The sequence below is a fragment of the Sarcophilus harrisii genome, chromosome 3 (genome assembly GCF_902635505.1).
Source record: "Sarcophilus harrisii chromosome 3, mSarHar1.11, whole genome shotgun sequence".
In the NCBI taxonomy this organism is placed as follows: Eukaryota; Metazoa; Chordata; class Mammalia; order Dasyuromorphia; family Dasyuridae; genus Sarcophilus; species Sarcophilus harrisii.
Window position 1 is genome coordinate 337,267,457 of NC_045428.1, and position 16,665 is coordinate 337,284,121.

The 16,665-nt window shown below is 34.1% G+C and overlaps 1 protein-coding gene and 1 non-coding gene across 4 annotated transcripts in view; both read right to left on the reverse strand.

The window, feature by feature from the left end:
* The window catches only part of NCKAP5 (NCK associated protein 5), a 679,630-nt gene that overhangs the window by 161,271 nt on the left and 501,694 nt on the right, over positions 1 to 16,665 (reverse strand). The gene's annotated exons all lie outside the window — the stretch shown is intronic.
* On the reverse strand, positions 3,338 to 3,448 carry LOC111719735. Its single transcript, XR_002769737.1, has one exon. It is a non-coding gene; the product is annotated as a U6 spliceosomal RNA (small nuclear RNA).

Sequence of the window (16,665 nt, forward strand, 5' to 3'; positions counted from 1 at the left end):
TGGACCACTTGGAGATCACAATCACAAATGTTTTTTAAATGAATAAAATAAAAATATGATTGAAAAAGACACTAGAGGTACAGAAGATGTAATTTCCCAGCTCCTCCCACCCCATTCCCCCCTCCTTCAAGGTCATAGATTCCCTGAATTCTACTCCATAGATTCCTGACTTCAGCTTCCAAAACCCTGGACTGTTTGATTTATTGCTAAAGCCTCTTTCAGGTTTAAATTCCAGGATCCAGCTATTTCCTTATTCTCTAGTCACTTTGACCTTAGGGCTGCTAATATCCTGGAGGGAGTTGTTGCCTTATCAGAAAATATATAAGAAACTCCTGAGTCAGAGCCTTTTACTCTGGCCTTATATACATCTGTAGTGTTCATGTAACTGATTTCTTGCTCTGGCTGTCTTGTCAGTATAGTGAGATTCTTGACCTGTTAGACACACTTGACGCTGTTAAATTTATTTATACCCCTTTTAACCTTACCTTTTCTCAGCCTGGTTTCCTAATTTACTGTTTGCCATCATCTTTTGATAACCACTTCTGCCAGACCTGTGCCACATAGCTGTCCCAAACTATGCTTGTCTGGTGATTCCTCCTCTGTCAATATTTATAATTCAGAATAATAGATATTGAATGTCTTTTTTGGGAGAAGTTATTGAGCCAAAAAAAAAGTGATGGGGTACAAAGTATAAAGCAATGGCTCCTTAGATTCCATCTTTTTCAGCCTTTATGACATACATGAGAAATGACAATTTCTGTTATTGTACCTTACTTGGATATGGACATTTAAATACAATTATTCCCCACCCTACTTTGCAGTGCATTTATTTACTCATAACTTTACTTTCTTATCTATTTCTGAATTAATTTAATTTTCAAATTAGTCAGCATATGTGAAAATCTGGAGTGATATGAAAACAATCTGAGATAGCTGTCTATCACAGTGAGTAAACTGCTGGACTTAAAGTCAGGAAGACTTGAATTCAAATCCTGCCTCAACTACTTGTTACCTCTGTGACCTTGGAAATTACTTAATTACTCTCAGTCTGTTTCCTTATCTGTAAAATGGGTATAATTTCACTTAGAAGCAAATCTGACAATGTAGAAAAAAGATATTTTGCAAATGTTATTTGACTTAAAATGATGTATTACAGTTAGGAAAATTTCATTGATATAGAGAATTCCCAGGCAAGGAATCTCCTTTTACCAATGTAGGATAGCACCTTTTCTGCAACCTATGATCTTACAGAGTTGCGTAGAGCATAGAGAGGTTAAAACTTGTCCAAGTTCACATGACCAGTAACTTGAATCTTGGTTTTTCTGGCTTGGAGGGTGGCTCTCTAGGTACTTAGTGACACCATCTCTTAGCTGTTGTTGTTAGAGCACATCTTTTGAAGTCATTCTTCTAAATTCCACTTCCATTGGTCAACTGGATCTCTAGGAGTGATTACTGCTTCTCTCCTAGGGCTAGTCCAAAGGGGTTGTGATATAGTTTGTGTTGTGCTATAGCAGCTCAAGAGCACCACCCTGTAACTCATGAGCTGCCCCTTCCATCCCGTAAGTATTAATTAATATTAATTAATCAGCCAAACTGATCTTCCTGATTCCAGGTACAATGAAACCTAGATGACTTTGGAAGTTATTTAAAGTACCAAAGGATGTGACTTTTTCATAGTCACCCACCTGGCAAGTCATAGTTATATTAAAGACTCAGATTAGAAGCAACGTTTGCAGTTACCTAGTTCAACTCCCTTGTTAAATGGATGAGATCAGTATTAGAGGCAGAATTTGAATCCAGACCTTTCTGATTCCAATCCCAATGCTCTACCCAATATACTATGATGATTTTGTCCTTATTATAGTGAGTTTTGTCTTCTAGGTATTTTTACCTCCCTTCCCCCTTCTGTCATGGATCAAGTTCTTTATCTTTTTTTGCTAACACGTTTTAGCATTTAACAATTCCATTAGGATGTTTCCCTGCATTTTAACCTAAAATATTCTAGATGCAACTTAAGCTTATTTCCTTTTACAAAAGACACAGCAGAGGAAAGGCAGCTGATCATTCCAAATATACTTGAACAATAATGAGTCATTCATTAGCTTTAATATCCTTAGGCTAAATAAACCCAATTTCTTCTACCTTTTCTTAGAGGTTTAATTTTTTTTTATATCTGTAGTTAATACTTATGCCTTGTTCTAAACTTTCCCTGTATTTCCTTACTTTCAGATTGTAGACTGAACTAGTCACTGCCCTCAAAGGGAGGGAAAGGCAGAGAACAGCAGACGGAATACAATTTCACTTCACACTATCTTTCTTCAATAATAACTCAAGACAGTTTAAGATTTTACCTTTAAAATGAAGGATGGCTCAAACATTTCAGAATTTCACTTTTTGGCCTTCAAACTTCTATGACATAAAAAACAATATCATTAATCTTCTGGGATCTGCCTTGCCTATGACTTTAGAAGGCTAAAAATGAATGTTTGCTATAGTGCTCATCACCTCCCTTATGGAAAGTTATAATTATTAGAGATCGTAGTATATAGATTTGTGTATTACTGTGAACAACAATAGAAATGGACAATTAAAGGAGCATACCATTTAGTGCTTGAAGGGATGAATATTAGATATACTCTAATCTAATTTTATAGATAAGGAAGCTGAGACCTAAAGAGGTTAAGTAACATTCCTGAGATCACAAAGATATTATTGTTATTTTATTACCCACAAATTAGAAATAATATCTTTAATGTCAGGTAAATTATATACATGTATTTGTACGTATGTGTATTACAGTATAAAAATTTCTTAAATTTTACTAGATAGTCCAATGAATTTTCATTATAGACCAAAATCAGTTATCATGTGAAATGAGTTTAGTGGTATGATTTGTATCATTTTCAGTTCCTTTTCACATTTACTTCTGTGGTCTGTCACAAGAATCCAAAACCATCTGAAAGAATTAGGCAGCTCTCACTGTGATCTCATTATTGACATTTATGTTGATCAATGTTGGCGCCTACAGAATTGGAATCTGCAGATCAATTCCCTTATTAGATTCTTTCTCCCTGCTGCCGTGATCATTTTATCACACAGGCTGTGGCTATCAAAGGTTGCTTTATCACCATATAATGGGATAAACACAGTTGGTTGCTCTAGCATATTGAGAGAAATCAAAACTTTCCTTATTTTAAATCTCATTTTCTCAAACCTTAACTCATTATGTTTGTGTAGAAGTTCATAAAAAAGCATCTTTAAAACTATGTTCCATGGGGAGAAAAAAGATCACATTTGGTTTTTCTCTCTCCTTTTTATTTAAAAATAATAATAAATTTAAAATATAGAACTCTTCATGAATTTGCATGTCATCCTTGCGCAGGGGAGAAGATGCTAATCTTCTCTGTTTCATTTCAATTTTTAGGATATGTGCTGCTGAAGTAAGCATCACATTTGACTTCTAAAGAATCTGAGCATATTATTCTATGAGGTTGTTCTTCATTTTCTCCTATCAAAAATTTGCATGTTCTAAACACTTCAAATGAGATTTGAAGATAAATTCTAGATTAAATACTATTCTTGGTTTGTTTTGGACTCTGGTAGCTACAAAGGCAACATTACAGTTTCAATTTTCCTACTAGTGGACTGAAGAAAAACATTTGTCTTCTTTGTCATAGCACCTTCCTCCTCTGAAAGAATAGCATGGTACAATAGAAAAAACAAACAAAAAACACTTCTAGTAGTCAGAAGACCTAGTTTACATTATACATCTGATACTTGGTACCATGTGACCTTCGCCTTATGACATAACATTTACATCTGTAAAACAAGGGGTTTAGATAAGAAGATGTATTTTCTTTCCCATTCTAAATCCACAATCTTTCTTATTTTCAGTTTATTTTTTCATAAAGAAAAGCAAAAAGCATATTTCTTATATATTCTGAAAGTGAACTTCCAATTCTGTTAAAGTATTTTAACATGGATCACAAGAGGGACCAATGTCTCAAGGCAATCACAACTACTGGGAAAAAATAATCCAAGATAGCTGTCATTTTATTGCGAGAACAGTAGCGTAATCTTACATTCATAAGAGTAGACCTGAAAAGGACCTTCAGGGTCATATTGCTCAACTTCTGAATTTTATAGATGAGTAAGTGTTGCAGAGTAATTAAGTGACTTTCCCAAAATCACACTAGGATGGATATTAGAAATAGAATGCAGTTCTTCAAAGATATCACATTATACTTATAGCCTAAGTATTTTCTACATGCTAACCCTTTGAATTCAAGGAATATAAGCCACTATATTCGAATCTTCACAAGTAAAATTAAGCTGAAAATTGATCCAAAAAACTTATTTTCCTCCTTTTCTAGAGGTCTGAATGATCTGCATTGTCTTTTTATGTACAAAGTCACAAGAAAATTGTTTAAACCCATTTCATTTTGCCTGTGTAATAAAGGTCTTTTACTTTGATAATGTGTAGAATCAAGTACTTAGGTATTCCTATTTACCTTTCAAAATCTAGGTGCTCAAGGTCTTGGAAGGGTAAAGAATTGATCACATTAATTTTAATCTCCAACAAAAGAAATTAACTTCCTCCTCCCCATTGCCTCCCATTGCCATGTTGAATTTGCCACTATGATTTTTCTGAATTACTACAGGCCAATTCAAAATGTTATTTTGGCTCTCTCCTAAGCTAATGTAAAAACTATTTCCAGCTTTGAAAAGACTAGCAAAACATGTGCAGATGGATGGAAAATTAACACTATTATCTAACTCTAAATTTTTGCCTTTAGGAAAAAAAAGTGAAAAGGTTCAAGAAAGATATTGTGGATAATTATGTGATCATAAAGCAAACGCTTGCATTTCTGGGATGTTCAGGTATCAGTGAATTAGAAATCAGAGTACTTTGGAGGAGATACTTTCCCTTTAGATTTTTTTAGTTTGACATTCATTCATTCTAGATAAAATTTTAAGAGAGAGACTGAAGAAAAAGAGAGATTATTTACAGGCATGCATACACACACACACATACATATGGGGAGAAGGGGGAGATGCAGCAAGCATTATACCATCTGCCTTCATCAAGGTCCAGGATTTCACACAAAAGGCACCTAATCATTTATGTGATAAGCACCTGCATTTATTATGATTAATGAAAATAATAACTAACATTTACATAGTATTTTCAAATTTGTTTTCAAATTTACATATATTATTCATTTGATACTCAAAGTAAATCTATGAAGTACATGTTATTATTACCTCTGTATGACAGATAAGAAAATTGAGCCTGAGCAGTAAAGTTACTTACCCAAGATCACAAAGCTAATCAGTGTTTAATATTAAAGGGGGTATAGTTTATATTTTCTAATTTTTTAATTAAGAAAATGTTATGTTTTGCAGGAATTTTGAAAAGGGGGGCTATTTCCTATTAAAAGGGGAAAAATGCCTTAATGTTAATTTTGAGGATCTTAGAACTTCCCAAATCAGTGTAGTCTTCACTATTTCAATCTTTTTCTTTCTCTTTCAAGGAAATCTCATTCACTGTGCAAGGGGAAAAAAAGTAATTTGAAGAACCCCAGGCACCACCATTAAGAAGTTCTGGTGAAGTTAATAATAAGAAAATTAGAAAGAAGAATTGAAGTTTTTATGGTTAAATTAAAAGATTTTTTAAGGAAGTTCTTCCTTCTGGTAAAATGACAATGTGAGGAAAAGTGTTATAGCCTGGAGGCTGGATGATATAAGTTAAGTTCAATGATATTTCCTTCCCACTGGGAGCATGGTCAGAGAATTGGGGATATTTCTTTCTTCATAAGAATGAAATTCATTTATCAAAGATGTAAAGAAGACTAAACAAACTAGAAAGAGTGAATTACATTCTTTTGTTTCAATCCATCAATATCTAGAAGCCCAATTTTCATAGTAACATATTTAGTTAAAGTTTAATTCATACTGTAGCAAATGCTCTTCCTTGTATCTCATGGAGGACACAGACAAATTGCCACTCCTTCCTGTATCTCTGCAAAGGTGAGTAGCTAATGAAACATAGCCTGTTCAAGGCAAGCCACCACATTTAATATGAACTTTGGGAATGGCCATCCCTTGAAAATGCAATTCATGATCATGAAGGCTGGCATCATCTCTAACAGATCAAATGATAAAATTCACTCCTTTCTCCATTTCTCAGCTACTGAGCCTATTCTTGGCTAGAGATACAGAATAGCTGAGGATGTAAGAGTTAAAGCATTAATGGACTCTTCGGTTGTATTAAGTATCATTGTGCTGATTTTTATCTCTGAATACAGTATTTCACATTCTCAGCAAAGTCAACAGAGATTTAGTCAATAGTGTCATAGCCTTCAGATGAGGTCCTGAATGTTACTAGTATCAAACCACCATTATCAAGGGCAGGTCATAGGAAAGGAGAGTGCACATTAGAAAAATTCCATCAAAAAAGAACTGGATTGCTTGACTAGAATCTCATGTCACTTTAACTAATATCCCTTGCTTTGTCATAGATGGTGAAGGCTGGTCAATATGGACTGGTGCCAGCAAAAGGGCTGGTTCTCCAGCAGATGGTAACACAGAATCTTACAAAACACACACACACACACACACACACACACTCACAAATGTATATATGTATTTAATCACTTAACATTAGTTAGATTAATCTGGTTTAAAATTATCTGAGAGTGGTATTAAGCTGCTAATGGAAGTCAAAGCAGCTATCAGTGTAAATACTAAAACACTTTTCTGTGAGATCATATTTCAGTTTTCATTTCAAAGGTCAAAGATCAAAGCCTAAAATCAGTCAAAGAGAAAGGGAAGATAATCACCATGTACAAAATATTTCTGCTGAGGTTTGATTACATCATTTAAGAGATGTTCCAGGGAATTAATTTTCCTCTACTTGTGAGATTCAAGAATTGAGAGTGTTTGAATATTAGCATATATTGTTGTACCACATTTTTGTAGCTATTGTCTTTGGTCTAAGTGTCCATTTTAAAGGCTTGTCAGAGAAAAAAAATAAACATTACATATTTAGTATTATTAATAAAAACTATTATACACCCAGGCCCCCTTTAGAGCTTCCTTACCTCTCACTTTATCATAAAAAGCATACACCCTTTAAATCTTTGAATCATTTAATTTTATGCATTCTTTTGGTATTTCATTTGGGAGTTATGGAGTGTGAAATATGCACCATGATGAGAAAACAATTAACTAGCACACCTGTTGTTTATGCATATTGTATTCAGCAAAGGCCTGCAGGGGCTATTATTTTATTCCACTGCATGGTTTCAACCCAAGGGGCTTTAAAAGGTGACCTGATGACATCAAATTATACTTGTATTTCGATTAACAGGCCCAGTGCTTACCAGCTGTGCTAATGCTCGAAAGATACCTTTCTAAGTCTGTCATGTTTGTAATCTGTAATATTAATCAGCAGAAAAAAATGTAGATTTAACAGAAAAAATGAGACTAGTAAGGATTTATTATGGAAGTAATATAATAGAACTTATTTTTATCCTTTTCCCACCTCATAGATCAGGCTGGGAAGGAAGGCTAGTATAGAAAGTTGAAATTGTTTAGGAACAAAAGACCTGATATCTTTGGAGGAGAGACCACTATGAGGAGAGGATAAGAAGCTCTGTTATCACATTATACCCTTTCAAAGAGGCAGAAGATGGAATTAGAAGAAAGCAACAAATCACAAATCCAATCTGGCAATTTCCCAGCCTGCCCATTGTCATTAAAGCCATAACCAGGGTGGGTTGAATGGGGCTTTACCCAGGCTGCCAACACCTGGAAGGAATCTGGTTCCTTCCAAGACATTCCCACATCAGCTTCTGTTCCTATACCTTGTCTCATGATTTGCTGATCTTTACTACCATGAGGCCCAGATGTTACCCAAGTAAGTGACCTGGGGACTTGGTAACTTTCCCATATCTCATAAGAGACCACAAACTTAATTTGCTGGAGAACAGATTGCTTCCTCCACTCCCGGTATGATTATACCTATTGGACAATATATTTTTTAATCCTATTGCCATTACTTATGCCCCCTAATTCCCTCAAATAATTTAAATTCAGCAAAACAAATCTTAGTTATAACTTTAATTCTCATATTCTACAACTATTTTTGATAAGAAGTAATCATGATCACTTTGGGTCATGTCAAAGTGTTTCTCAGCCTGCACCAGCACTCCAATTCTGACATTTCTCTCCTCTTTTTTCTGTGAATACTATGTATGTGTTTGTGTGTGTCTGTGAATATGTTTAGAAGGTGTTTTGGAGGGTGGTTTAAGCATATCTGTAAGTGCTTGAGAGTTTATATATAATTGATATATATCTTAAAAAATAAACACAAACTGGCCTAGGATTGTCAGCTACCTTGTACTTAGCCCATGGTAGTGGCTATCCAGATTACAGCCTTTGAAACAGTCCTGCCCATTGTGTTTTCAAAAGATCATTTTCATTCCTTTTTCTTAATAGATTGAAGAATAGGATCAGTTGTTATTGAAAGTACAAAGTGTCTATGAGGTTATCAGTGTGGTATAGCAGAAAAAAACAAAATGCATACCCCCAAATTTATGATTATATTCCAGCTCTGCTACTTACTAGCTATGTCAACAAGTCATTTCACCAATATAAATCGATTTCCTCATCTGTGAAGAAGGGGGTTGGTTCCTTTCCAAGTCTCCAAGGTTTTCACTCTGGCTTGGGCATCTCACCCAAATGAACCCTCTGGGAAGAGGGAGGACTGTTGCTGCTTTAGGTCTCTCCTTTCCCATTATAATAATCATAATCATATAATGATAACTGCTAAAAAATATTTGATCAAACCATTTATCAGCAAGACATGTTTGAAATAGCATTTGAAATCCTGAAGACTTGTGATCTAGATTTTACTTTCTCACTAACTTGCTAAATTACCTTAAATAACATAGTTCATTTCAATTCAATAAACAATTATTCAGGACCCACTACATTTAAGTCACTGTGAGAAGACCTGACCAAGATACTTATCATCTCCTAGCAATTGTTTTCTTACCTAAAAAAATGAGGAATATGGGACTATCAATTTCCTCCCAACTCAATGATTCTATAATACTCTTAATTGATGACAGCTAATGGCTCGACATAGTCTACTTGTTAGAATAACAAAGGACTTTAGAGAAATTATGCTTTACTTTAAAGGAATTTCTAATGGTAGAATTTCTGACAGCCTTTGTTGGGGCTTGGTAAAAAGAAGATTTTTGCAGATCCCTTAAGGTCCACCATGTAGATAGATAATCATAGCAATACAGACTTATAGATTTAGAGCTACAAACAACTATAGTCCAGTCACTAATTTTAAATTTTCTTTCTTATTGTTAACTTAATGTTAATTGTTAATGTAAACAAAGATGCAAAAAGGATTATATGAGAAAATTTCAATTATATAAAATTTGCTTTTAAAAAGTTTATGTTGTTGTTGAGTAATTTCAGTTGTTTCCAACTTGTGACCCCATTTGGGGTTTTCTTGGAAAAGATTTTGGAGAGATTTGCTCTTTTCTTCTCCAGCTCATTTGACAAGTAAGGAAACTGAGCAATAGGGTTAAGTGATTTGTCCAGGCAGCTAGAAAGTTCCTGAGACTGGATTTGAATCCACGAAGATGAGTCTTCCTAACTCCAGGCCTGGTACTTTATCTACTATGAAACCTAGCTGCTCAAAGAAGTATATAGATTATATATAATTTAATAATGAGAAAACAAAATTTCTTTATTTTTTTACATTTCTTTTTGTTTTCTTCTATGAATGTTAAAAAAGCTTTATTGGTGATCTTTTCAACATCCATGACTACCCACTAACTTATACTACTCTCCTAAATAAAACTCTCCTTTGCACTATAAATCAAAAATCTTATTTTTGCAAATGAAAAAACTGAGGCCCAGAAAAATGAAAATATTTGTTCAAAGTCATCTAGGTAGTGAAAGGGAGAGAACATGAGACCAGATAATAGGATTACAGGATCACAGAGTTGGAACTAGCCCCCTCATTTATAGGTAACTCAGAGAGGTTAAAGTGACTGGTACATGATCACAGAAGCAATCAGTGACAGAGATCTCTCTGACTCTAAATCTTGTGCTTTCCCCATTCTCATAATGCCTCTCCTAGCAACGGAACTGCTTATATATACTACTGGTTTTGCTACAAATAAAACAATTTTGATATTACTTTATTAAAATATAAATTTTACTTTCAGCATTCTCTGGGATAGTAACAGAACAGAAAGTTTACATCAGATATCTAACACTCAAGGAGGAATGAAGCCAATAACCTCTCTTTTCAAACCATTTCTGATCTTGGATAAGTTTTGAAAGCAAAAATCCAATGATTTTTCCTACCTGCATTTAAATAGTACCAATAGCTTATTTTTAGGAGTTTTTTTAGAATCATGAGAAGATTTTGAGTAGTGAAGTCTGGAGTGAAAAGGGAACTTTTTGAAAACTGAAGATCAAGCTGGATAAGTCTGGAAAGGATATACAAAGAGAGATATGAATGAGGCAGAAGTCAAAAGACTTCAGCCAGAATTTCAGAAAACACAAAAATCTTTTGTTTCAGTCAATAAATCAATACAAATGACTTCCTGGTAGTTGATGGCCAAGGGGCAGAATGAGACCACAGGAAAACATATTGTCTGAACTAAAAGTAATGGTAAAGAACAACAAGAGGAAGTGGGGAAAAAAAAGAATCTGGAGAATCTTTAGGAAGAGTGGATGGCTTGGGAAGACCATGGGAAAAGCAATCAGCATAAAAACATTTTAGAGCTCCAGGGATCTCTGAGCTTTTACCTTTATAGTTGAGGGAATTGAGACCCAGAAAGAGAAAAGGGAGGTGCCTTCCCAAAGACAAATAACTAATGGAATGCAGAACTGACACTAGAGTACAGGTAATATTATCTCTGCTTTGATCATAATTATGTTATATACAGGGGGAGGGGAAGGAAATAAGCAGTTATATATAATAGTCAAACAGAATAACAAGGATTCAACCAAATACATTTTAAAACATATCTTACATTACACAATACTTTGTGCTTCTTATTCATACATAAACATGGGAATGTGATGATTCATTTCTAACAAAATTATGTTTCCCCTTTAGATACTGGTAAAAGTCAGTGTTGTCTATTTTCAATTTTATACTTTTAAAGGATACATCAGTTTATACTATGATATTTTCCAGGGGATGGAAACATGTATTATAAATGTATTTGTAATTCAATTAAGTTCAGTTCAATAAGTATTTATTAGACACTTATTGTGTTCCTAGCATTGTTATCATATATTTTTGAGAGACTAGAAAAGTATAAGAAATGGTCACTGGCTTCAAGGAGATCAATAAATTAGTAAATATCAAAGGAGTGTGTAAACTACAATTCTACATCATCCACACTTTAAATGGCAAGAACTATTTTCTAGTTCAGTAGACATCTTAAACTCAACATGTTCAAAGCTGAACTCATTATCTTTCCTTCTAAACCCTCCTCCTACCTTCCTTATTACTCTAGAGGGCAACACCATTTTTCCAGTCCCTCAGACTTGCAACTTAGATATTATAGATAGAAAACTCTTCAACGTTTTTCCTTCTTTTCTCTGGTACTGTCACTATTCTATTGTAAGTCTTCATCATCTCAAACTTGGACTGTTGCAATAACTTGCTGGTAGGTCTGCCTGCCTCAAGTCTCTTTCATTGCAATTCATCCTCCATTTAGCCATCAAAAAATGTTCCTAAAATTCAAATTTGACCATGCCAGCTCTCTACTCAATAAACCTCAGTGGCTCCTCTATCATTTTTGAGGATCAAATACAAAATAGTATTTTGTGTCCTGTTCAAAGTACTTTATAACTTAATCTTCTCTCTCCCCCCACCTCATTCCAGGCTTCTTACACCTTATTAGTTGTCCCATATTCTTCAATCTTGTGATTCTTGCTTGCTGTTCTACAAACAAGAAACTATCCTTTAGCTCTGGACATTTTCTCTAGCTTTCCCTCATTCCTGTAATGTGATCCTTTCTCTTTGCCTCCTGGTTTCTTTCACTTCCTTCAAGTCTCAATTAAAAATCCCATATCCTATAGCAAGCCTTTACCAATATCTTTTATTTCTGATTCTTTCCCTTTTAAAAATTAAATTATTTTTATAATTAGTTGTTATATAAAATTAATTAATTACATACCTTGTTTATACATCTCTGTTTACTTATCTCTCTCATTGGATTGTGAGCTCCTTAAGGGAAGGAGTATTTTCACTATTTAACCTAGTGACTGATACATTGTAAATACCTTATAAATTCTTAGTGACTGACCAATCTATAAATTAGGAAAATTGGACTAGATGGCCTCTGAGATCCCTTCTATCTATAGTTCTATAATTCCATTGCCCTATGAAAGGAACACAACTACTTCTGAAAGGTACATAGCTACTGCTGGATGTCCAAATTCAAAGGTCATTTGTGACATGCTCCATGGGTGTCTATTTGCCACAAGTTGCTTATAAAGGGAGTGATAGAAGCTGACAAGTTACAAAAGAAAAGCCATTGAAAATAGAATCCTGTTATTCACTGGCTAACCAGACTACAACAATTCCATTTAATTAGGGGATAGACTGAAGGTAAATTTAGAGACACCTTTAAGCTGTTACAAAATAAATATAAGTAAAGGAGGCTTTTAGAATAGCATCAATCTGCTCAAAGAATACCAGACAGGCCCCAGCTACTACAAACAAACAGTCTGGTATCTCGATGAATAATCAATCATAATAATTCATCCAGATGTACAAAGGGTATGAAGGAACATCTTCAGTGTTCTGCTTCGATATGGAATTAATAGGGTGAGTTTCCACAATGGAAATAAAATGATAATGAGAAGACAATTTTGCATCAAACACATCAGCTTGGAGATTACCACTTTCATTTCTGCTTTCTTACGTTTTATGGCAAATTCTGCAACTACATTAATGATAATGATATTTTGGACTGAAATCATTATGCGATCTTTACGCTAATTCGAGGATCTCAATGTCTGTCTTGAACAACTTCAAGCACAACATAGAAAAATGAGGAAAATTCTATTTGAAAACTTCTGTATGTATTTCCTAGTAAAAGATGCAAAAGGGATTTCATTTGGAAAATTTGATTTTCTTCACAACATAAAACTTGCTGTGAAATGCACATATAATAACAATAACAATACATTTATGTAGTGCAATAAAGTTATAAGTGCTTCCATGTAAATTATCCTATTTGATCTTCCCAATAACCCCATGCTATAAGTACTACAAGTATTATTATTACCATATAACAGATGAGGACATTGTAGTTTAGGGAAAAAAAAGCCTTAGTAATTTGCTTAAGATAATAAACTAATAAATGGGAGTCAAAATTTGAACCTAAGGATTTGGATCTCAAGTCCAATACTCATTTCATTGTACAGTATAATTCCTAGGTATATGAGTATTTTGGGGGGGGATTCCATGATTCTTTTTATTTTATATTTAACTCTTAGGATGATAAAGTCAAATTTGAAAAGAAAATACTTTGAAAACAGTTCTGCTTTTTGAGAGAATTTATATTATAGTCCAATTTTACAAAATCTGGCTAAATACCCATTGGAAGTCTGTTTTCTTTTCCATAAAATGGAGAAAACAACACTTGTATTGCCTGTCTCAGAGGTTGTTGTAGGGAAAGTGCTTTGTAGTTACTAAATTGTTGAATAAATATCCAATTATCATTGTTATTGAAGGGCAGCATGATAGAGTGGAAGAAGAAAGGAACTGGAGTAAAAACCTAGGCCAAAAAAGGGTCTCAAACTTATTCTAGCTGTATACATCTAGAAAATCATTTCATCTGTAAAATTAAGGTGTTAAACTAGATGAAATCTAAGAGTCTAGCTGTAAAACTCTTATATCTGATCATGTTTCTGAATAGTTCTGAAATAAAAGCATTTTGTTGACAAAAATATTATGTACAAAGTTCTTGTGCTCTCAGGAAAAGCTGAGAGGACAATAATGAGGTTCTGATGAAGTTGCTGATGAAGTAAGCAGGTTTTTAAATTAAGAGTAATTCGTATTCAGCCAAATTTAGGACAGTTCATCTGTTTATTTTTCCCTTCTTAAGTATTTTAGCTTCTTAAATGAACTAAAAAAGCAAATATAGATTTTTTATAGCTAAATATCTCCATCATTTCTTCTTTCCCCATCTGCTCATCTTTTCTGATACAACTCCTCTCAAATACCTATCTAAAAAAGAATGGCAAGGAGAGACAGACTTTTTTAAAAAATTCAATGGATTTCATTTTATGCCACCAACTTGATTTCTATTAGAACATTTTCTTGTCTTTTCTGAACCTGCAGACTATTTCATTCATCTGCACTTACCTCAGAGGGATATATAATACAGTCTGATTTGGAACCCTCAAACTTATATTAGAATCCCAGATTGACCATTTATTAGTAAGGGAACCTTAGGCAAATCCCTTAAGCTCTCTGAACCTCAATTTTGCAACATTATAGATTGATAGCTAAAAGGGATTTTAGATATCTTCCCATCTAACCTTATTTTATAGATGAGGAAATGGAGGCTTACAGAGGAGTAAGGTATTTGCCTAAATTCACATAATTGGTAGCTGGCAGAGGTGAACTTCAAGCCCATATTTTCATACTCCAAATCTTTTGATTGAGTACATTGCTTTCTTACCTGTTAAAAGAGGCAATTGCATAGATACTGTATAAGTTCACTGTAGGCTTTCAACAAGCTTTATGAACATAAGGGTAATGTTGTAAATTTTGCTTTATTATTTTATTTCCTGTCTATCAGGCTCACCCACTTAATGTTCCAATCATGTGCTTATCCTATTTTATCTGAATTTTTTCCTTAACTTCCAATTTATGTCTGAAGATCTCTCTGGATCCTTCCAATTTCTTCACCTTGGCAGTTCTCAACTGTCCTCCCAGCAGTCACCTTAAAATATATGGCATGTGGAATAATATCTAAATTATTCTGTGAAAATTTAAGCTATTCTGAGTATTATGAATCTTCAAATCAGTTACAAAATGTCCATAAAGGAAGAGGCCCTCCACTTTCAGAGAAAGAACTGGTAAATAGAAATATGCATAGAAGGGTTTACCTATCTATCTATCAATCTATCTACCTACCTACCTACCTACCTACCTACCTATCTGTGTCAAATGATGGCCTTCTCTGGTATGTGGTGGGAATGGAGGGAGGGAGACAGTCTGGAACTTAAATTATAATAGAAAAAGATAAAATTAAATGTTAAAAAGTATGGTGTGATGTATTAGAGCCCTAAACTAAGAATTAGAAGAATTGGATCCTAGTTTGCAGATCTAGATCTTAAGATCCTTGAATGTAGAGGCATAATAGCTGAACATGGCATCTTCTGCATAGCATCTACCTTAAAAAGAGTGTTCTATTCACAGTAGGAATTTAATAAACAGTTGCTATTATAGTTGCCACTATTATCATGAGGACCTGAATCTCTTGGGAACTTTCATCTTCTCATTTGTGACTGAAAGTAGTTGGGCCTGATCTATATTCCTCACCTGCTGGTTCTAAGTTTACTTTTACTAGTTCATTTAATAAAAAAATAAAACTTCCCCAAAGAATGAATTTAGGTAGAATATAGATTGCACAAGGGAGAACAACATGCAAATGTCTAAAAAGAGGTGAGAACCAGACTGTCAAGAAATTTAAAAGCCAAACAGAGGAGTCTGTATATTATCTTAGAGGTAATAGGGAGCCACTTAAGTATTTTGAACAGTGCAATAATATGGGAAGACCTATGCTTTTGGAATACCAATACAGCAGCTGTGGGGAGAATGGAGATGATGATGATGATGACATTTATACAGCATTTTAAGGCTTTTACAATGATATTATTATCCCCATTTTACAGATAAGGAAAATGAGGCAGATAGTGGTTAATTTATTTGCTCAATGTCACATAGCTACTAAGTCTCTGCTCTACTCAGGTCTTCTTAATTCCAGATCCAGAGCTCTAGACACTATACAGTCTCAGGGAGGTTTGAATTGAATTTTAAAGGAAGGCAGAGAATTGAAGAATAAGACATGGGAGGGAGAACATTCAGTTATGGAAAATTGCCAGTAAGAAGAAATAGAGAAATAGGATGGAATATTGAGTGAATATGGCTGAGTTGTGAAGTGCATAGAGCAGAGGAGAATGCAAGAAGGCTAGAAAGGTAGGCAGAAGCCAGAATGTCAAGAATTTTAAATAACAAAGGATCTCATATTTCATCTTGGAAGTAATAGGGAGTCAGTGAAATTTATTTAGGAGGGAGATTAGTAAGGGGACTGTGTGGATTTGGTTCCATTTACACTTTAAGAAAAAACATTCTGGCAAGTGAATGGAGGAGAGATTGTAGTGGATAGAGATTTGGAAAAGAGAGAGTTATTAAAAAGCCATTGCAATTAAGGTAAAATATTATCAAATAATCAATCAACAAGTATTTACTAAGCAGTAATCATGTCAGACACTGTGCTAGATAAATTCTCAAACTAGAGTGGTAGTTCTGTGATTAGAAAAAGGAGAATATATGTAAGTCATGTTGTGAAATAAATGAAAAGATCTGGAGAC